General features: G+C 43.0%; 1 protein-coding gene across 2 annotated transcripts in view; it reads right to left on the bottom strand.

The window, feature by feature from the left end:
- PRICKLE2 (prickle planar cell polarity protein 2) overlaps window positions 1–22660 on the bottom strand; it is a 320594-nt gene that overhangs the window by 159782 nt on the left and 138152 nt on the right. Inside the window, exon 1 of one of the 2 annotated variants that reach the window (XM_082727022.1) lies at window positions 16404–16427. The exons of the other annotated variant lie outside the window; for it this stretch is intronic. The gene's annotated coding sequence lies outside the window, so the exon portion shown is untranslated. Of the gene's footprint in view, window positions 1–16403; window positions 16428–22660 lie in introns of those variants that run through there. 2 annotated transcript variants of the gene reach the window in all.

The following is a 22660-nucleotide window of genomic DNA, read 5'->3' as shown; positions in this document are numbered from 1 at the left end:
AGAGATAAGAGAAGAGAATGAGAAGGCACAACATATGTCTAACAGGAGTCTCCTAGGAAGAGAAGAGAGAAATTGGGGAGAGGCATAATAGCTTAATAGCTAAGAAATTTCTAGAATTTATACAACTCGTGAATTCTCAGATTCAAGAAACACAAAGTATCTGAAGCCGGATAAATAAATGTAAGAACATCTGCATGTATTAATTATTCATAAAATTACAGTTAATAAAGCAGTGACATGTTAAAAAATCGAATGGCTTAATAATGCAAAGACAGACGGAAGCAGAAGGCACTTAGAAGAGCAGAGAGGCAACTCTGCCCTTCCACATTTAGAGCTGGATTACATTTTTCTAAATCTTTTCTCCTCAAATATAATGAGTTATAAACTACAATAGATTGTTGAAGGCCTAGCTGTACATCATATATGGTGCCTAGGTAAGAAGGCAAAGTGGCAGAGGTCTCCTGGGAGAGAGGGACTCAGTCAGCCATCAGTCAAATGTGGGTGGCCGAGTGGCAGCAGAGAAACAGCCCATCGCAGAACAGAGAGTATTGTAATAAAGGAGTATAAACTGCTGTGGAAACACAGAGGCAGAACATCTCAACCAGCCTTGTCTCAAGGAAGGCTTCGTGGAGGAAGTAACATCTGCACTGAGAGAGCTGGCATCTTTGGGGGAAAAGACTCTAGAGTTAGGCCTGGCTTTAAATCCTATTTAAAGGATTTATTATGACCTTGTGACTTTGGCCAAGTTACATGACTTCTCCAAAGCTCCTTTATCTCACATTTGAAATGAAATTCATATCACTAGTCTTGGGGTTATTTTGAGGTTTAGAGAAAATATATATAAAGCATTTAGCAGAATGCCCTACCTACAAGTGACTTTCCATTAAATGGGCAGCTAGTATTTTCATTAGATGAAACTTAGTGTCTGGGTTGGGGGGAAAAAAAACAGCTTCTGTTTTTAAAAGATGATTTTTTTTTCCCCCTAAAAGTTAAAGAAAACAGAGGTTTGCCAAAGTTTCATCAAACTACCTTGAGGAATATGAAGTATTCACTGAGTATCTACCCTGCAAAAGGCATATTATCACACTATCAAAATATAAAAAGTTACCAGATCCAGACCTTTCTGTAAGGAACCTACAATCTACTTCCCCCAAAATAACTCAAATCTGCATATTTTGTGTCAAATACATGAATCCCCCTGATGTTAAATCCTGAAACGGGCAGAAATTCTACCTAGAGCAGTAAAACTTCAGATTCTCAGCCACAAGTCAAGTTGTAAGAATTCAGAATCCAGCATGGGATGGATTAAATGGATGCCCCTCTGTATTACTCAATAGGTTTATGAATGACTGGGACAATGGATGGAAGGGAAACTCATCAAGTCTAGCTAATAATGCCAAGTTGCTTGGCTCTGCCAGTGCTCGGTGGATAAAAGCACACATCGATCTAGCCAGCCTGCAGGAATGGACAGAATGAAAGCAGACAAAATTCAGTCATGGTAACTGTTGTGCCTGCCCTTTAGAAGAAGCACTGATCTGTATAGTCTTAGGGAGGGAGGGAAGAACTGGCCAAGGACGTGCTTTCTATTCATTCCTGGTGCACCATGTCACCAATATTTATGGAATGTCTACTGTGAGAAAGGGTTTGCCTTATAGGCTAGATAAACATGGAAAAAACATGAATAAAACACAATGCCTGCCTTCAAGGAGCATAAAATAAAGTGATCTGAAAACCTCTTCACTTGAAACTACCCATGGCTTCCAACATTGTTCCTTCTACCGTGAAATGGTGATGTAACCTTTACAGATTAAGCACCATCACGTTGCAGAATGGCAAATAGATTTCATCTCTTGGACTAACACTGATTGATTAGCCGTGGCTTCCTGGAGTGCTGACTTGACAAGAAGTCCGAGACTACCTTTGGCAGGCAAGCGTTGCTGTGATTGATTAGTGATGTCTGTCATGGGATGGGAAAGGAATGACAGCACTAGCGCTGTAAATTTGACATCTCCCATCCAGTTCAACCCCCTCGTTCCACAGATGAGAAAACAGAACAGATCTTTCTTTCTTCCTATGGCATTATAAATTCAGCAACTCTAGCAGGGGCAACCGAGGAGAAACTCCATATCTGAAATGTTGCTGAGAGAGAAAAAAACATCTATGGCTTAGAATATTTCTGATGAGCTTTTAAGATATGCACTTGAATCCTTTAAGAAGCTTTATATTCTGTAGCAAACTAACTAAATGGAGGAAGCTACCAACTTTGATCTGGTTAGCTGCAAAGGGCAACCCCCTGCCCCCCAAGACATACACCAGATCAAATTAAACACATATCATTTGAATATGCCTGAAGATTTAAAATGCATTGGGGGACGTAAATGTCTATAAATAAAGCATATTTCAGAAACACAACATGAATAAATACACAGAACGGCAATTAACATGGTATTTAAGACAGGACGAAGATTTTTATCATTTTATTCTATTAAATGGTATTGATATCATCCACCAAAGAAAGGAAAAGAGAAGCCCTTATTTACTTTCATACAGACACCTTATATCCTGGGGACTCTGTAACACTAACTACGGAGATAGGGTCTGTCCCTGTTAAGCATTTCCACGCCCAATCTATCAACACTCACAGCCATCACCCTGCCCACTCACAAAGAATCCAGGCTCATTTGCTGCAAAGGACAAAATAGTATAAACGGACAACAGATAAGCAGGAAGCCCAACCCCAGCCTGACTCAGATACAAAGAACAAATTGTAGCATTTGATTAATATGCCAGCTCTTCTGTCATGCCAACTGCAAAGTGAATTTTACAGAAAACCAACTCTTTGAGAAATAGGTCTAATTAATGCAGTTACATAAACTCCAGTGAAATATTAGGGGGAGGGTGTGAGGGGGGAGAGAAAAAGAGAAGGTGAGGATGAGGAGGACGAGGAGGGATTAATGGAGGGAAAGAGGCAAAGAGAGAGGGAATGAATGAATGAGAGACTATGAATGGGTGCTCTGGAGGCCACGAGGTTTACCTTAGGGAGCAAAAAGCTTTTTCTGACTTCAGAAGACAGAAAGCCTATATATATTCCAACCAAACACACTATTAGAGGTCTGCATAAGAAACTGAAGGGTAACCCACCACAAACAATTCCTCAGTGCATCAATTAGCCAGACAAGTTCTCCCGCTCTCCTGCAAGACTCCCTTACTTGCATACCCGCCTATAGGATTTCTCCCAAATCTGCTTTAAAGAAGTACCATGTTCATAATTTGTTAAATAGAATGTGACTTGTATTATTATTTAGAATGACTATACTGTGGTATATCCATATAATGGACGACTTCTCAGCAATTACAAGGACTGAACATATGCAACATGAGGGATAAATCTCAAATGCATTTTGCAAAGAAAAAGCCAGACTGAAAAGGGTTCATATTCTAGGAATCCATGACATGGAATTTTGCCAAAGGGCAAAATTATAGGAACACAAAGCAGATCAGTGGTTGCCAAAGGCTGGAGGTGGTAGGTGGGATTGAGAAGCATGAGGGACTTTTGGGAGGGGATAGAACTGATCTGTATCTTGACAGGGAGCGTGGTTACGTGACTGCACACATTTATAAAAATTATGAAATTGTAAACCCAAGAGTGAATTATACTGTATGCAAATATGAAAAGTGAAAAAATGAAACAAAACAGATAAAAGGCCAAAGTCAAAATCATCCCTAGTATCACTTTTGGTTTTTTTTTTTTAAAGATTTTTATTTATTTATTTGAGAGAGAGACAGTGAGAGAGAGCATGAGAGGCGGGAAGGTCAGAGGGAGAAGCAGACTCCCCATGGAGCTGGGAGCCTGATGCGGGACTCGATCCCGGGACTTCCGGGACCGTGACCTAAGCCGAAGGCAGTTGCTTAACCAACTGAGCCACCCAGGCGCCCCACTTTGGGTTTAATTATTCTGTATTAACGACTTTTCTATTGTCTTATTTTTATAAAGATGTTTAACAAGTCACTCAAAAAAGTAACTTGGGAACTGTGGCCTAAGGCTGTAACCCTCATGTTGCTCTTTCTTCACTAAAAATGGAGATACCTTATCAAGTTTTAGAAAGGCAGCAACCCTAGCCCCCAAATGAGATCCCCTTCTTGATGTATCTGTGAGGTTTAGAAGATTGGAAAGAACATTTTTAAGGATGCGTGACTGAGTGGTGGTACAGCCACCCCAAACCACCTCACGTTTTGGGAAATGGTGTTATAGATTGGAAGGTCCATCAGGACTTGTCTCTGTCTTGTCTTTCACAGCATCCTTGGGGCTATCAGAGGAAGCACTTGATGAATATTCATAAAACAAAGGAAAGGAACCTTTTTACTGTGTCCCACACTCCAGCCCTCCGAGAAGGAGGTTCATCACTGGACAGCTGGCTCCTGGATGAAGTTCTTCCTTCCAGTAAACCGGCAGCCAACACTAGCAATATGGAGCACACAGAACCAGCACAGCCAACTCTCCCACTCAACATCCTTCAAAAACCCTAGCTTTCTCTTCTGTCGTCTTACTTCCATTAACTGGTCCTCAGGGGATATGGTTTCAAACTCCTTGACACCCCAACCACCCAAAATAGGGTGGCTGTGGAGAAAATTTCCCCCTGTATTTTTAGGAATATTCCTTTGGAGGTATATGTCACTTTCAGTCATGCTGACCTGTATCCAGATTTTTTTTGATGGTTGGGGTGGGGGTGGGGAAGCCCATTATTCTGGCAAACAGATTTGGAAAACAAAGAAGCATTGCGCAGATGACCAACCCCTCTCCATTTCCTCCCACTCTGTCCTTTTATAAACTCATTAAATCCTTGCAACAGCCCTTGGAAATAGGGATTAGGATGAGGAGGCACAGCAGTTTAGTTAACTGTCTCTAGTAACACAGCTTGTAAGTGGCAGGAATGGGATTCAAACCCATGCAGTTCCGCTTCCAGATCCTTGAGACGTACCTGCTCACGTGTACCGACCACTGGCTAATACGCAGATGCTAGTCACCAGAGACATTCGGAAGAGAGGCAGAGCGGAAACTGAGCGAAGTAGTTTACTTCTATGAACTTTTCATGCACTTATCCATCTGCCTGTCTACCTTACACTTACTGACTACTATATGCAGGCATTATGGTAATAAGCTCTGGGGACACAGATACAAAAAAAGACTCAGACGACACTCAAAAGGAACCCACAGTCTGGTGGGAGAGAGACAGATCTGTCACACATACATACACCCAACAAAGGCCCGAGTGAGTAGCGTATCCCAGGTATGGAGAAACGCTGCACAGCAAGTCACATGGACCAACCAGCGCAAGAAGGTGATGTTGGCAGCAAGTCCTGAAGAATGAGTAGGAACTCTTGGGGTGGAAAAGCGGAGAAGCATAGCCAGGCAGATACAACAGCAGATCAACATTCAAAAAGCTAGACAGAGACCCTGGAGGGGCAGATGGGAGAGTCAGTTCATAGAGTAAATCAACCTTGGCACTGGTGATACTGGGGGCCAGATAATTCTTTGTTGCGGGAGCTACTCTGTGCATGCAGGATGGTTAGCAACATCTCCGGCTTCCATCCGCCGAATGCCAGGAGTATCCTCTCTAGCTGTGATGACCCAAAGCATCTCCAGATATGGCCACGTGTTTCTGAGCAGCTCATCCCACTGAGAATGTAGACAAATGGGGAAGCGTGTATGTACATGAGAAAGAGGGAGAGAGAAAGAAGAGCTTGCCTGTAGACTGAAACAACACAGAGAGGTAGTCGGGTTCTAGATGGTGCAATCAGTTGGTCAGACCCCTCCAGTTAAGTCACCATCTGCCCCTGGGAAGCTCATTTCCTTTAAAAGGGCCTCCTTCCCAGTTCCAGGCTATGCATGCAATCCGATCCACACACCAGCCATTATCTGGTAATTTGGTTACCAACTTGGACATTTCATGCCTTCTATTATGTGGTAAGCAGAATTCAGAGATGGCCCCCAAGATTCCTGGCCTGGGGGTACACACGCACTCCCCTGGTTTTCCAACCAGACTCCATCCTAGGAGCTGCTGGGAAGGGACTTTTCTGCAGTAATTGAGGTCCCAAATCTGTTGACCTTAAAATAAGGAGATTATCCTCAGTGAGCCCAACCTAATTTTAGGAGCCCTTAAAAAAGACTAGGATCTTCCTGGAGACACAAAGAGTGATGGACCCCTGATGTGAGGGAGGTTGTCAGTCACCCGCTCTGCAGATGGAAGGCCCTGGGGCCAGGACCCAGCAGTTCCCCTTTAAGAGCTGAGAGTGGGCCCTCCTTGATAGCTAGCAGGCAAACAAGGAGCTCAGTCCTTTACCCAGCACAAGGAACTGAATCTGCCAATGATGTAGATGAGCTCGGAAGAGGAGCAGATGAGGACACAGACGGCAAAACCTTGACTTTAGCTTTTTGAGAACCTGAGCAGAGAAGTCAGGCATGCTACCCCTGAACTTCTAAACTGTGGAACGGCGAGACGAGACAGAGATGTTGTTTGAAACTACTAAATAAGTGTTCATCTGTTATGCAGCAACAGAAAATGAATACGTCTCAGATCCCTCAATTCTCCAAGGTCCTGCGAAATTCCTTCCTCCTCCGTGAAGCCTCTCCCCACAAAGTACCAAGAGCAGGCTGGGCCATTTCAAGTTTTCTCATGTTGGTCCTGCTGCCCCGACACGGAGGTATCTCAGGTCGATCAACTACCATCCTGTCCACCGCTGCATGTGCTGAATGCTTGCTTGCTTTTTCATTTGCTTACTCCTTTCCTCTACTCCCCCCATGCAAAAAGCAGAGGGAAAGATACTGGTCGTCTATTCAAGGCTCTTTTGAGTTTTTGCATAATGTCTACAACAGAGGTGACCCCACTATAGGCACTTAGTAAATCGTTACTGATTGATGACCATGGCTCCTCACCCTCCGCCCAGACATGAAGGGAGAAGAGGTATTGCATACTATTGCCAAAATTCCCATTATGATTGAACTAACTTGGAGCAACATACTGGCATTCGAAAGAACCATTTATATTTCAATAATTATATGAGCTCACTCTCGTGGGTGACAATGACTCTCAAGTTATGGTGACCTCTCACGGGTCACTTAACTTCTCAGGGTCAAGTGACTGATCAGTTACTATGAGTTACCAGCCAGAAAGTCTCAATGCTCCTTGTATTTCAAACTTTCTTGCTGCTGCTGCCTCCAGATGTTAAAGCTTAAGGTTTCTGGGTTATTGGCCTTGAAGTTTACTCTCCTAGTTAGAAGACCCAACTGGGGAGGTTTCCAAAAGGAAGCCAGCCATTAGCACTGCCCATCGAGTATTCTACCCTCCTCTAGAGGGGCAATAAGAAAATTTCAAGGATTCGCTTTTATCTGGGATGATGATTAGCACAAGTAGGAAAGAATAATTAAGAGAAACTATTAATTGAAATAAGTTAAATTGGGACAGATTAGTTCTGAAAACTCTCTATGCTAAAGAACAAATAATTATGGACAAAGCTCAGCACCTGAACTTACACGCTATTGAGTCACAGCTTTCCAGGGTGGCATCAAAAGGATCAGGCTATTAAAAGTCAAGCTTCACTCTGGCCTCCTTCAACTCCCTTAGTGAGCTATGCTAATGAGACTAGAGATCCACAAGCCACCAAGCAGAGTACCAGAGACTGAGGGAGGCAGGATTCATAGCTGGGAAATGCAGACTGAGATATAGAATGGACATATTTCTGGAAAATTATTACTCAAAGTTAAAGATTCTCTAGAGGAAGGTGGTGAATGTTAGCTATGTTGCCAAGGACAGTCTCCTCAGTGAATACCACCAAATGACCACAGTGGTCTTTCCAGCTCTTTCCAGAATCTTCCTCAATATAACTCTCTTAGGAAGGAAGCACCTACCAAATGATCCCAACTGGCCTGCAAGATAAAGTCAATCTGCCTCTTGTTGGATTGACTCTACTGAGGCTTCCCACTCCTCACCTAGAGCCATGCTTGCATTTAGCTGATTTTTTTTTTTTTTTTAACACGGGCAAGGAAAAAGAAAACAAGAACAAAAAAAGTGAAGCACATCACCTACTCAGCTCTATCCTGCTGTTTCCAGAAACCGACCTGTCCCCAAGAACCACTCTTTTGGGATACTTGGAAGTTCTCCATGTTTGCCCATTCAGAGCAAAGAGAGGAAGCATTTTGTTAGAAAGTTCCTCTTTCTCAGTTCTGCCTTTTACTGGAGTCCTTTTCAAGGTTCTATCCTGGGCTCTTTTCTATACTCCCTGAAGGAGAGATGATGAACTCCCCTTCTCTGTGGCAATGTCTGTCACCCTCTGTCGGCTGGCTGACATGTTTGCTGCCGGGCACTGTGCCGGGTGTGGGAGATGTGGCAGTGAACAATACACGTACATTCCCTGCCCTCATGGAGCTTATACTCTATTGTGGTGGAGAAAGACAATAAGCAAGTAAGAGGAGAAGTACTAATGGGGCAAAGTAAGTCAAAGGAAGAGAAAGACGAGGAGATGCAAACGTAGAGGGTGCCCAGGACCTCAGATCTCCTTTCTAGCCCTGAGAGCTCTTGTAAGGATCAGACCTGTGAGTCCTCCCCACTTTCTGGGCTCCTCCGCCAGGAAGTCCCACAGGCATTTTACAAAATCACCAAGTCCACCAAAGACATATCACCCTCTTCCAAGTCTTCTTCTTCAGTGGAACCCTCCACCCAGACCCATCAGTCAGACAGCAGATGTCATCCTGTAACTTTCCCCCACCTCCATCTCCATCCAAACAGCTTCCAAAGGCCCCTCCACTCTACTCTCTTCCCTATTTCTGTTGCCATGTCCTGACCCTGCTGCCAGTCTGACTCATGGCCAGAACTCCCGCCTCTCCCACCCAACCCCATCTTATAAGCCATGGCTGGAATGATCTTTTTAAAAAACCATCTGCTCATGACATTCCTGGTCAGAACATTTCTTAGCGGCCTCCCCCCTGCCCTCAGGTAAAGGAACTGGACTCACAAAGACCTCTAGGATGCGACCCTGATGATGCAACGCTATCAAAATGGCCTCCCGAGTGCAGCTACACTGACCAGTTTGCCTGCGCTCTCGTTTCTTGCTCCTCCTACTCCTGGGACCTGAAACACAGTTCAGCCCTTTCTCCTGAGCAACACATCCTACACATGCCCCAGGATGCATTCTGGACATCCGGGAAACCTCCCTTGACCTCTGAACCCCTCACAAGTGACCCGTCTGTGGACTAACACAGCAATCAGCATGTCGTTTGGTGCATAACCAGAACTTCCTGAATAAACGCATACATCAATGTACAAATTGACTGGTACAATTATAATCAACTTCTTTTGAGTTTTAGGTCCAAGCCTCTGAAGGCAGGAATTCCCATGCTTTGGGGCTAAGTCTTTTCTTCTCCAAGACTCAGGTTCTTCATTTATAAAAAAGAGAATAATGGCTCCTGCTTTGGAGAGATGTCATGAAGAGAAAGCAGAAGAGTGTATCATCCAAAGAGCCAGCACATGGCTGGTGTGAAGTAAGCAAATGGTAGCTCTTATTAGTAAAAAAAAATTTGGCCTGTAAGAGGACAGAAATGCTTTTTCAGAATTGAGTGTCATTTCCCGGAGGTTGTCACAACGAGGGGAAAATGAAGAGAATGAGGAAAAATACATCCTCTTCATCAAATGCCTTTCCCTCGTTTGAAGATCTCTCGAGCACTTTGGACTTGCCATTCTGTTTTTATTCTGAGTTCATTTAGCTTTAAGCTCACAGTCTTTATTTTAATACACACTGCATTTTAACAAGTAGGTCAAAGCCATTTTATACTTGCAATATGATTACCATAGTAATAGCTGTATTTTATAACCTGCAAAATGCTCCCAGGGAGACCAGTAGGGACAGCTACAGTTTGTAACAAAAATAATAATTTCAGCCCTGCAGAATAAGCTCCTCTTAAGAACTCTCTTGTTGCAAATATTAATTTTTGAGGCTCCCACAATATCTGGAAATGGCAAATGCTAATGACTTACTGAAGACATACTCAAGAGCTTTGCTGGAGTATGTCTTTACTTTTAGTAGCTTTAGGTTTCGAGAGTTAATATTAGTAGTAATAATAATAATAATAGTAATAATAGTAATAAGCAGCAGCTAATACTTATATAGTGCTTGAAGCTGACTGTCTATCAAAATGGTCTGAATAATTTCCCTACCTTACTCATGCTCTTGAGTCTCTCCCATTACGAGGATGGGCTTGGCTACGTGACTTGCCTTGACCAATGTGATATTAACGAATGTAGCAGAGGGAAAAGCTTGGAAAGAAATTGTGCCTTTGCCCTTTTGCTGCTGTTGGGAATTCTGTGAGCAAGCGGAGCTGCTGTTGTCCCAGGGACTATCACATTAAACATGAACCAGAGGCCATTCAGTAAGCAGTCCAGTCCAGCCCCAGCCAAAGTGACCCAGACCAGACCAGACCAGACCAGAAGAACCACCCCGCCAACCTGAATCATGAGAGATAATAAATGGGTGTTATTTTAAGCTACTAAATGTGGGGATGATTTGATATGCAGCATGAGCTAACTGATACAATGTTGATATTACACCAGGCAGTCTTCAAAGTACTTTACATAAGTAAACTCATTTACTCCCTATAACAACTTTTTGGGGGCAGAACTATTCTTGACTTCAGAGTTGCAAAAATGAAAGCACAGAGAGATCTGGTTACTAGCCCAAGATCACACAGCTAGAATGTGATGGAGTCTGACTTTGAAACCAGTCAGTCTGGTTCCAAATACTTGTTCCAAAACTACATAGTACTAACTTCCAAATCTTCTCATTTTTCTCCTACAGAAGTTTTTTTCTATACATTATGGAAAGCATTATCTAAGGTAAATAATTATGTCAACAATCAAGATCACAGAACACTGTTGTTCCAAAAGAATACATTTTGGATCCAGAAAGCAATTAAAAAGAACCCGCAGTCACCCATGCATCAAATTCTATTCCAAAATTCTGATCGATACAATATAACTTGATGTACACTTAAAACCACTGTCGAATATACTCAAAAATTTTTAAATCTGACTGGTACCATGGAGTATTTATTTATTTATTTATTTAAAGATTTTATTCACTTATTTGACAGGCAGAGCTCACAGGTAGGCAGAGAGGCAACCAGAGAGAAGTGGGGGGAGCAGGCTCCCCGCTGAGCAGAGAGCCCTACCCAGGACCCCAGTGGGATCATAACCTGAGCGGAAGGCAGACGCTTCAACCCACTGAGCCCCCCAGGCGCCCCTACCATGGAGCTTTTAGAATGAATTTGAAAATACAAAGTAAATAAGAAGGTCCCATCAGAATATGTTAATTTAATTTTTTAGGTCATGTACTTCTTTAATTTTTCATACATTTCATTGCAAGTCAATTAAATCACAAAAGCAATACAAGCTTTTTAAACATAAAATAAAATGTGAGTCTCTACCTCACTTCCAACTCCACCTTGTTAATGTGACAAACTGTTAATAATTTAATGTGTATCCATTTATACTTTTCCTTTAATTATGCAAACATGGTTATTAAAGGCTTACCAGATTATTGTTCTTTAAAATTGAAAAAAAGAAAAAAATCAGTTGATTATAAACTAGGAGCATATTTTTAACAGGCTTTTCATTCAAAGAAATTTTATAGAAGTCTCAGTTCATGAAATCAAGTTTCTACAACATTAATTGTACTTTAATTCTCAAAGTGACAATTATTCCTTCACTTTACACAATCAACAGAAAGGTTAGCTTCTATGACACATACACAGGAAGCCAATTTTCTAGTTTTTTGGTCTAAAATAGGATTCTTATCTGAAAGGCATTACTACACCTTTGGGAATTAAAGTCATATTCTCAGCATGGCCATGCCGGATCAGAGTCCAGGAATTCTAAAACAAGCTACAAAGATCACAGACACACATCTGTACATATGACCACCCCCCAAAACAAAAAAAACAAACAAGAACAGTAAATGCACAAGTACCAAAATGAGAGGCCATCCCAATGTAGAGTAAGAGCGTGTCACTGAATGGAATGAATTCCTTTAGAAGTTAAGAGTGTCAGTCGGTATTGCAAGTAGATAGGAACCATGGGAAGTCAATTTCTATCAAGAAAGAGAACCATAGCAAAGCAATTCACTTTCCATTACATCCAAAAATGTCTGAATTTGATTTTTTTTGGAATCCAACCTAAAATATTTTTGTTTGGATCAAAGGTTTTTGCGCCTTGTAGGGAATATAGAAAAAGTGAACGCTAACATAAGTAAATGTTATATTTGTGGATGCTTTGGCTTGTTTTCTTTCTTCTTCACGATATGTTATTCTAGACAACGTGTGGATAAAGCATATGAGATCAGGAGAGTTAAAATTCACTTCAGGTTTCGTAAGGGCAACCTACTGAGACGGGTTAAGGGAAATGCTCCTGCCCATTCTATCTGGACAAGATAAACATGAAGACACAGCTCCATTTTTTCCATAGTGCAATACACTCTACATCTTTTAGAGCACGAAAACCCCACTTAATTCAAAACAGTGAACAGGGAACTATATATATCTAGTTCTTTAAGTCCATGAGTTTATAATCTGAATGCATAATTAAGGGATGATAGTAAGATGAGCATTAACACAGGAACCAGTACTGAACCCTTCACTTTTCCTAGTGCATCCATTCAGGACACCCTTATGGAACAGCTACTGTATGGCAGGTCAGGGGACGGATCCTAGAAACATAGGCGGCAGTAAGAGGTACAATGAGACAGAAGATACACCCCAAAGGAGTGGACAAGAACACTGCAGGTACGAAAAAGTATGTGCCACTGTTGAGGTCCCTCCTTGAACAAATCTAATTAGAACTTTCAAGTGGTAAGTAAGTTACCATGCAAATGTTCAATAACTGGGCTGAGATCATGAGATTTCACTGCATTTGCTCATCAAACATCCTTCTGTGCCAGGCACTACGAGAAGTCCTGGAAGTATAAAGGGAACCAGACATGACCCCTGCCCTCATGGGGTCCTCAGGTCAAAAGGCAGATGTAAGAACATAGTGGCATGGAGAGCAAGGACATCTAACCTAGCTTTAGGGAGGAAGCCTTCCCAGACAAGTTATATTCAAGTTCATACCTCAAGGATGAGGTTCCTTTTGGGCTTTTAAAAGAAAAATCTTTTTAGAATATTTAATTTCTAGCCCATGATTAGATAGCTGTTTGAGGAAGTGCTGACCTGAATCGAGTTACCAGCACAGTATTCTCTAATTTTAATGTGTATCTGAATCACCTGGGATCAAATGTTGTTCAAAGACTACATTCTCACTTAGTAGGTCTGGAGTGGAGCTGCGATTCTGAATTTCTAATCAGTTCCCAGGAGATGCTGAGGCTGCTGGTCCAGGGACCACACTTGGAGTAGCCGGACCCTTTGCACGGAAGGGCCCCTGGCCAACAAATGTGTTGTCCTTGGCTCCCACGGTGTTCTAAAGAGTCTCCTTTAGTTAGCAGTTATAAAAATCTGGAGATTTTACATAAAAAAGCAGGATTTCCAGCTTCTTCTAAGAAACTGGCATCAGACCAAGTGGGATCTCCATTTTCCCAAGGCAGCAGTCAACTGAAGGCAGGTGGACACTTGGGATCTCTCGGTCTCCACCATGGCCTCCCACCCACAGGAGCTCCCACCTTCTCTGACTTCATTCCACATGCCTTCCTTCCCCTTAGGTATCCCGCCGCTTGAAAGTGTTAACAACCCACCCAACCACCCAACATTCTTCCAGGAGCTGGCTGCACACCTGGCAGGAACTGGCACCATTCATTTATAACAAGGAAGGACCAGCAGCCTTTTATGGAAACAGCACAGCATTCTGCTGCCAAATTCTTCTGGCTTGGCAAGTATCTGAACTGCTTCAAGGTGGCATTTCAGTATACCCCATTATGGAGATAACAGGGCATTTATGGAAGGACAAGCATGGACAGTAAGAGTGCATGGCCTCAGGCCCCAGACACAGTCTGGGGCACAGCCCAGAAAACTCAGCTGGCCAAGGATCCAAAGAACCCACTCTCATCACTTAAGAAGTCAGCCCCTGAACACATCTGGAAACACTTCTCGAACTCGAGTGTTGGCCAGAAGTGGGGGAGGGGCTCCGCCTGGAGAGAACGTGTGGGTTGGCACATAACGAGTTGGTACCAGCGGACAGACAGACGGGACCCCACCCCCCCACCCCACTCCCCTGTCTCTTCATTGTGGAATACTAATCTGCGTGTGGGCAACTTGGCTATTTTTGCATCTGAATGACATCTCTGTGTTTGAATAAGAGGGAAGAGTTCCGCATCGCATAGTGGCTTGGGCTTCCACAATTGCCAGGAGCCCTCACGAGACATCCCTGCCATCCACGTATTAACAGACAGAGTGAAATGGACTGATAAAATTTTAGTATCAATTGATGAAAAGTATACCAGAAATCACTTAGTCTCTGGTGCTTCCGATGGCTGATGTGTCTGTCATTTCCTATGATGAGAAAGATCTATTCTTACTGCGTCGGACTGGAATTAGGCTTGTAAAAAATAAAATCAGGCAAGTCTCTCCTGTTTGTGACTGCCACCGTGCATCTTACTCATCATTACTCGGCTCTACCGGGGTCATTTCTATAAGCCTTTCTTGGATTCAAACCTAGCTTTACCCGTCACTGCGGAATTGTTTGACCAAAACTTCACATTTTCATAGAGCCCATGAGAAGATAGGGGGTAAAAAAAAATTTTTTTTTAGAAAAATCACTGACAGGGAATAAATGTTTATAGCAACTGGAGGGGAATAAAATGGAGCTCACAGCACAGGCATATTAATGTGTCCACATGATCATGCCACACGTATATTAATTTTGTGATGATAACAAAAAGGAACTGAGAAAATTCATAGCCTCTCGACATATACATAGTGAGGCAAGACTATGTAACCCAGCTTTTCTGTTTGTTTGCTTATAGTATTCAAATCCTAATTTTTAAAGCTTTCAAGATAATGGACTTTGGCATAAATAACAGACGTATAAGAAGCTGTTTTAAAAACACATTACCCAACACCTCAAGGCAACCTAAGTTCAACTAAGTGGACTCTGGATGTTCCTGTCCAATTATCATCAACAATTCTTAATCATATGGCCTCTGGGTGAATGGCCTCCTAGCATATGCAATATAGTGGTCTGCACTCCTCACAAACTGTGACTAACTGATCCTAGGATTATCTGCTCCGTGTTGGTCTTCCATTCTAGCATCTAGAAGCACCAGGTAGTGGGGCCCAGGTTTATCCTTGACTGTGATCCCAGAAACACTCGGTGCCTGGTGCACAGTAGGCACACAGATATTTATTAAATGAACAGAGATTAAACAGGTAGCTGAAACTGAGCTAGGAAACAGTGACTGCCCTTAAGGAAGTTGAACTCCATATGGGAACTCAGAGGACTACAGGTTCTCTAGGACTACACTTCAGGGAGCCACTGATGCACTCACTGGCATCACATCCTTGCACTTGGCATTGAGAAGAGAGCTAGGAGCAAGCAGATCAGGTAGGATTTTCAGAGACTCCAGCTAATGACGACAATTTTCCTGGTCTGGGATGCAAGAAGGAGTATCAGATTCTAATCATCAGCACTGTGCTTTTCAAGTATCAAATGCGAACTTGGGAGCCTGAATTCTGAACTCAATTCAAAATGGAGAGTTGGCATTTTTCAAGATGCACTAAACATCACCTGTCCTCTTTTTTCAACGGCACTTCAGTAGTTTCTCAAAGCTGCCAGGACTATAGCACATTCTGGCTATAGTTGCTGCATCCTGGGCAGCAATGACCCCATCAGGAGTGTTCATGAGCATCTTAAAGGTTGATGTGACTCTCATGTGCTTCAGTAACAGTAACAGTAACAGCAGCAAGGACAATGGGGCCCAAGAAAGAGCTCCGGATGGGAGCGTGTCACTCAACAGCAATTCAAATGCAAGAGGGATGGGTTCCTGAGAAAAGAAGAAAACCGTGTGCATGTGGTATGCTACAAAGATTTACAACATGGGTAGTAACTGGGATAGCTATCAACTCTGCATGTATCATTTGAAAGACTCTTTCATTGCTCAGAACTGTCCAATGTGGATGAACATTTGGCTTAACCACAGCAGCTTTAATCCCAACCATGAGCGGGAAGGAAAAGGTTTAATTTCTTAATTTCTTTCAAGGGAATAGGATCATATTTAATACCTGTAACAGCACTGACAGGCTTAACTTCAGGGCCCCCCAAGCATACATGGCCAAAAGTGTCCTTTTATTTTGTACCCTCCAGTACAAAATAAACCTATATATAGTAGAGAAGGCTTGAGATGGCTGGGTGTGAATTCTACAAAACTCTGCTTACCTTTAGGTTGCTGAAAATGGCCCTCCTTTGATGGATGGGTCAAACAGGATCAGAGCACTCTGTTTCTACAAAGATATAGCTCATGAGATGATATACCTATGAAACAAACTTTTTCAACAACCATAAAATAAAATAACTTGTAGGGTGTACCTGAAGTCCAAGTCAATCCAAGAAAAGTTTGTTTTGGTGGAAACATCTAAATTAGGTACCCAAAACATCCATGTATCAAATGGCCCAAGGAGGTGTAATACTATCTCTCAAATGAATGCCTTTCAAATAAACTATGGTAATATAATCCAAGAGCTATTCACATTTTCAAATAATGAAATGCAGGCAGAAATGAATCATCTGGAGTCACTGCTTTCATACCAATGATGATAAGCTTCTATGAAACATTTACTTATGAAGGATGGCAGGACGGATAGCATTGGTCTCCCAAGCAAGACTCAACCATCTCATCTATCTGGTGCATGGCTAGGCATATCTTAGGCCTTCTCTGGCTCAGTCTGAACTTGAACCTTCCTTTGGTCATCTGTCTTTTCTTTTCCTTAAAATGAAAAGGTTGGACTATACAAATTAGACAGTTCTAACCACTCATAAGTGTAATATTTTGCCCCTATAACTGAACTGCCAAAAGATACCACATGAATAATATTTAATTATTCTCATTGTTCTCGATATTAAAGGAGTTTACTGGGCCAACCCAACTAGGGGAATGACCTTAGAAGTTGTCACTACATGCCAGTGAAGATATCCAAAATTAAACAGGTTTTCTTTCTAATACCTGGAAAAGTTATAGCCCTGACAGGATGTTTTTTAAAAGATACCATTCTCCAAGAAGTTCAAAAGTTACTCAAGTTAGCTGGGAAGATATTCCCACTCCTTCAGAGACAGAGAAATGCAACATCCACGAGGTAAGCTTGGAGCAGCTTTGAAGAGTGGTCTATGCCTTTTAACCTCTAACTTGCTCTTAAAGGTCACAGATTACTTGACCATTCACTTTATTAATTTATGAAGTCAATGGCATAAGGATTATTAACAGGTGTCAGGGTCTCCCAAAAGCATTAAAGACAAGAAACTGATCCATGTCCCACTTGAAATTTCCCATCATCCTGCAATTTCAAGGTGGCTGGCTGACACGATATCCCCTAAATTGCTTAGGATGACAAATGTTTCCTTGGTGGATAAGCATCTTTTCACCCTGCTAAGATTTATAATGACACAGAGAAACATTTAAAAGAACCAAACCGATAATCTTCATATAGCTTCTATTATAGATCTGTATATATTTGGTACTTTAATCATTTTACCATGTAAGAGGATTTGCCCTATTCATAAAACCAGGTTGTTTTTGTAATTCCAATTTAAAATGTTTGAGTAATTGGCATAGATTTATAATTTTAAACTAAAATCTTGCAAAATTTACACATGGTTTTAGGAGACTTCAGTCAACTTAATGTTCACCATAGTTAAAAGTTTAATTTATGAGAATTGAGAAAATTATTAAAAAGGGAGTTTGGAAAGGGTGTTTTCTTGGGAAAGGAGGAGGTTAAGTCAGAGGACTTAAAAAAAAAAAAAGCCAAATATTTTGCACTAAGGAACACATCTTAAAATGTAAAGCATTTAATTATTTAAATTCATAGATGGGGACCAAATGTTATAGAGAATAGCAAGATCTGAATGCAAAACTTGAAGAATTAGGTTTTTCAATAACTTGAATTTAAATTTTAAAACCAAAAGCTATTTCAACATAATCTTCCCTTAAAAAAACAAAAACAGACAACTATCCTCCAGTGACTAAAAAAAAAATCACATAGACCCCTGTCAGTAAAGTGACTCCAAGGGCTGATCTGCAGGCCGCAACAGGGATCGTGCCTGACCCTTGTGGGGCAATGAGTCAGGTCTCAGGGTATGCCCATGTATCAGCTGCTAATAAGGACGGAATCCACACTGTAGACCAGGTCCCGGCTAAGTTCCTTGTAAAGACTACCTCTCTGTTTCATAGAAGAGCAATCCAAAGCGTCGGGACAGTATCTATCTTACTAGGATGACAAGGTAACAAATGCTAAAAATGGGACTGGAACCCCATGCCCTTAACGACCAAGCATTCTGCCTCCAATAGGAAAAACATCGTATGAAGCTAATGAGTTTCTAGAACCTTGCTACACTGGAGGGAACCACAGAATTGGCATCACCTGGAAGCTTGCTAGAAATGCAGATTCTCAGACCTATTGGATCAGAACCTGTGGATAATTCTTAGGCACACCAGCATTTGAGAAGCGCTTTTCTAGAGCAGGGGACCAGCAAACTTTTTCTGTAAAAGGCCGGATGGAAAGCAATTTGAGCCTTGTGTGTCTTATGTTTTCTGTTGCAATCGCTTAACTTTGCCATGAAAGCAGCCACAGGCAATACGCAAATGACTAAGCATGGCTGTGTTCCAAAATTCTTTATTTACCAAGAAAGAAAAAAAAAAAAGGTCATGGGCTGGATTTGGCCTGCAGGCCACAGCTTGCCAACCCCTGGTCCAGCGTATAGCGACTATATCATTCAGACGGATCCATTCTCTGATCTGCTGGAAGACAACTGAACACACTTCCCATCTTGGGAGGTAGAGTCCCCACCCAGCCTGGCTTCACCCATTGCTACCAAGTAGCAAATTCCCAGTAATACCATCTTCCAACCTCGTCAAATGCTCCCTTTTTCTTGAGGTTGGGTGGTTATGTCTCAGTTTTAACATCGCCTTACAGCGGGCCCAGGGTTCACAAGGCCGGTGGGAAATTTCCCCAAATGCTTTCTCCCTTTGGCACAAAGACATCAAATTAAAATGGTGTGAGTGCATTGTTAAGTTCTTTGGGGAGTTCACAAACAATAGGCCTTATTTTTCAATAAACACAACTGTGTGAGTGCAATTGGCTTTCGCACATTAACAGACTAAAATGCCCTCAGATTCTGAAGACCTTCTGAGCCAGTTACTACATGATGAGTCCATGTGTTGGACAGCAGTTCCTTGGCTGACAGTTATGCTCTGCAGACAAGCTCAGTCTTGCATTCGGGAGCACCACAATGATTGCTCAACTGGGAGCAAAGTCTGAGCGTCCCATTTCAAGAGCTCAACGTTTCCATCAGAGGGTCCCACAAAGATCTGAATACTACAGTTAAAACGAACAGTGACTGCATTATTTCCTTCTCTTTCATGCTTCCCATCACAGGTAGAAGGAGGCTGTTCACACTCAATGGGAAAATTCCAGAAAGGAGTTTAGGAGCTGGTCTGGGGAAGGTGCTGGAGCCAAGCAGTTTTAGGTCTTGTCATTCGAGAAAATGGAGAAAACCTAAAAATGACACACATGAGGCAACTGAGAGAAAAAAAATGTCTATTATGGGCACTTACCGAGTGATTACTGTTTATAAGATACTGTGCACAAACTTTTCCAGAGACTGTCTCCCATAATCTCACCACAGGCTACGAGGGGAGAAGAAGATATGGAGATGAAGACACCAAGACCAGTGAGGTCAAAGGTCACTAGGAGAGGAAGATGGTGGATTTGAACTTGCAGACACCAGAGCCCAAGGGATTTAATGAATACTTTTAAATTAATCTGAATTAAATGGAATTCAAGGACTGCTCCAATACATTTACAATGCCCTCTCCAACTTCTGCCAGAAGTGGACACCTCTGCTGCCTCTTCGTCGCACAAATAAGGCTGGGATCCGTGCCCCGTACTGCCATGATGCCCGGCTCTTGACCTCCTCACACCTTATTAGTAACGGGATTGCTTAGTGCTCTGTCTTCCTATCTGAGGTACAAACCAGAGTTCTCACCCTCCGCCATGTGTGGGCCCTGGAGAGCTGCAGCGTTCTTTACTGGGGGGCCTGTCCCGGGAATTGTAGGATGTTTAGCAGCCTGCGCACGCAATGCCAACAGCAAACCCCTCCACATGGGGTAAGACTCCTCGTGGTTGAGAACTATTGCTATCAAACCCCCTAAGGACAGGGTTTCTGTCCACCTCATTGTTTACATACTGCCTGATGCAGGGCCTGGCACACAGTTGGGACTTAATAAATACTGAAATCACTGCACACTGTCTTTTCCCAGTGATATAGCTAAGGACGTTGCTCGTGTTGGTAAGATGGATCTAGCCGGCCCAGAATGAAATCAGAGTCTAAATCTTCTTTGCGCCGTTTCAATCAGATGTTCGGTTTCCATGACAGCTGGAGTCATCTTTAATGACTATATTTCATCCATGATAAATTGATTTTATCCCCCCAGACATTTCTCTGATCTGCCTCTCCTCCTCATCTTCACGGCCGCCGCCCTAGCCCAACCAAGCTGCCTCCTCTCTTGCATGGACTGAAGGATGGAGCCTCCTTACTATCCTCCCACTGCCCTCTCTGGGGACCCTGCCTGCTGCTCTGCCTCAGACACGGGAGATGCATTTTCAAAACCCAATGTAGTCATCCCACCCTCCTGCTGAAGGCTCTTCTGTGGCATTCCCTTACTTGTTAGGTAAGTCTCCTTAACACGTTTTATGGGGGTCTCAGAGGTCTGGCTTGGCCAACCTCTGCGGCCTCTTCCTCTTACTACTGGGGCTGTGGTTCCCAGAAGAGTCCATGATCCCATATGCCCCTGGGCTTTTGCATATGCTATTCCACATGTGGAATACCATTTCCCCCTCCCCTTGCTTGCCCTCTCTGTAGATCTCAGCCTCAGTGTTGCTTCTCCCTGGCCTGGAGCAGGTACCTTCCTCAGAGGTCACTGTGGAACCCAGTTGAATTCTTTCCTAGCATTCATCCACATGGCCACTGATCACCAAGAAGAGCAGGCTCCTTGTCTACTTTCGTCCAGCTCTATAATTCCAGTGCCTGGCCCATGCTGGGTGCTGAATGAATGCCAGTTGACTACATCTGCGTCATCAGTAACTTATCAGAGAGACACTGAAAATATAGAGGTTTCACAGAGGAGATGCGCCAAAGCAAAGTGGTTACGTGCATGAATTAGGGAGCTAAATTGCCTGGGTTCCAATTCCAGCTCTGTCACTTAGTAGCTGTGCGACCTGTATCTTACGGAAGAGCGTACCTGCGTTCTCAGTATCGTTCCTGACAAAGCATGCGAGCACATAAAGCCTTCCAACAATGTCTGGGACATAAAAAATAAATAAGAAGTTGTTATCTCTATTATTGTTAATATTGGTGCGCGGAGTGGTATTTTTATTTCTGTACAATGGCCGAAATGTCAGGGTGATATTCTCTGACCTCAGCCCAAGGGACAGCAGCAGCCACAATGGAGTTCTTCCATTCCGGATGGAGAGATTCATCCTTCTGAACCGTGTTCTTCTGACATATGACCCGCACCCCCCCTTTCCCCAAGGCCCTCTGCAGACAGGCTGAGAGCAGCTTTGCACAGGGTCCCTTGATCAAGTTCCCAAGTACCAGCTCCTGAGCTGTAATGACAGAGCTGCTCCTCCATCAGACCCTCACCTGGGGCCCTGGGGGCGCTGAGACACTCTCCGCACCTTGGCCAGTAGACTCATGAAAGACTACCCTTGTTTGCGGTGCAGTGAAAGTCCAGCCTCCCTGGAAAGCCTGAATCCGCCTGTGGACCTTTTCCACTCAGAGGCTACGAAGCACGACTCAGGGTTGTTCCTGCTCCCTTCTCCACTCAACAGGTATTTCCTGAACGCAACTTAAGTACCAGGCACTGCGTGATGGGGCAGAGACTGGCAGCCGCCACTCGGTGTAGAAGCCTGAGCTGCAGGTCCCTTTGTGATGAGTGGCTTTTGCTAATCTCCTGTATACTTAGGAGAATTCACCATGTTATTATAGGGTTGCTCCGGTTCACTGATAGCATATTTCAGGGAAAGGCAAATGAGGCCTTGCATTCGTGTGTAGAATCACTATTCCCAAAACATAATTCTAATTCCAAACATAACCGTAGGTTAAATTCCATTATGAAAAAAAACAAACAAACAAAAAAAACCTCCTAATGCATATGCAGGCCCGGGATTTTGTTGCCTGCAATGAGCAGGCCATTGTTTGGAGGAGGTGTGGAAATCTCTTGTCATATAAAGATTCTGTTGTGCTGGGATTTGTTGTAATGGGATTTGGCCTATTAACTTAACTGAGAATTAGCAAAGGGCCACTTTTATTTCCTGAATCCTAGCACCAGAGGGTACTGGCACGGGAAGGAACTTTCTCCTAATGAGGCAATTAATACCGCAACGTGGTCTGCCTAAAACACATTTTATTGCTTTGCTCATCAG

Source organism: Mustela nivalis (assembly GCF_964662115.1).
Source record: "Mustela nivalis genome assembly, chromosome: 1".
Taxonomy (NCBI): Eukaryota; Metazoa; Chordata; class Mammalia; order Carnivora; family Mustelidae; genus Mustela; species Mustela nivalis.
The sequence above is the reverse complement of the archived record's forward strand: the minus strand, read 5'-3'. Positions and strand labels throughout refer to the sequence as shown.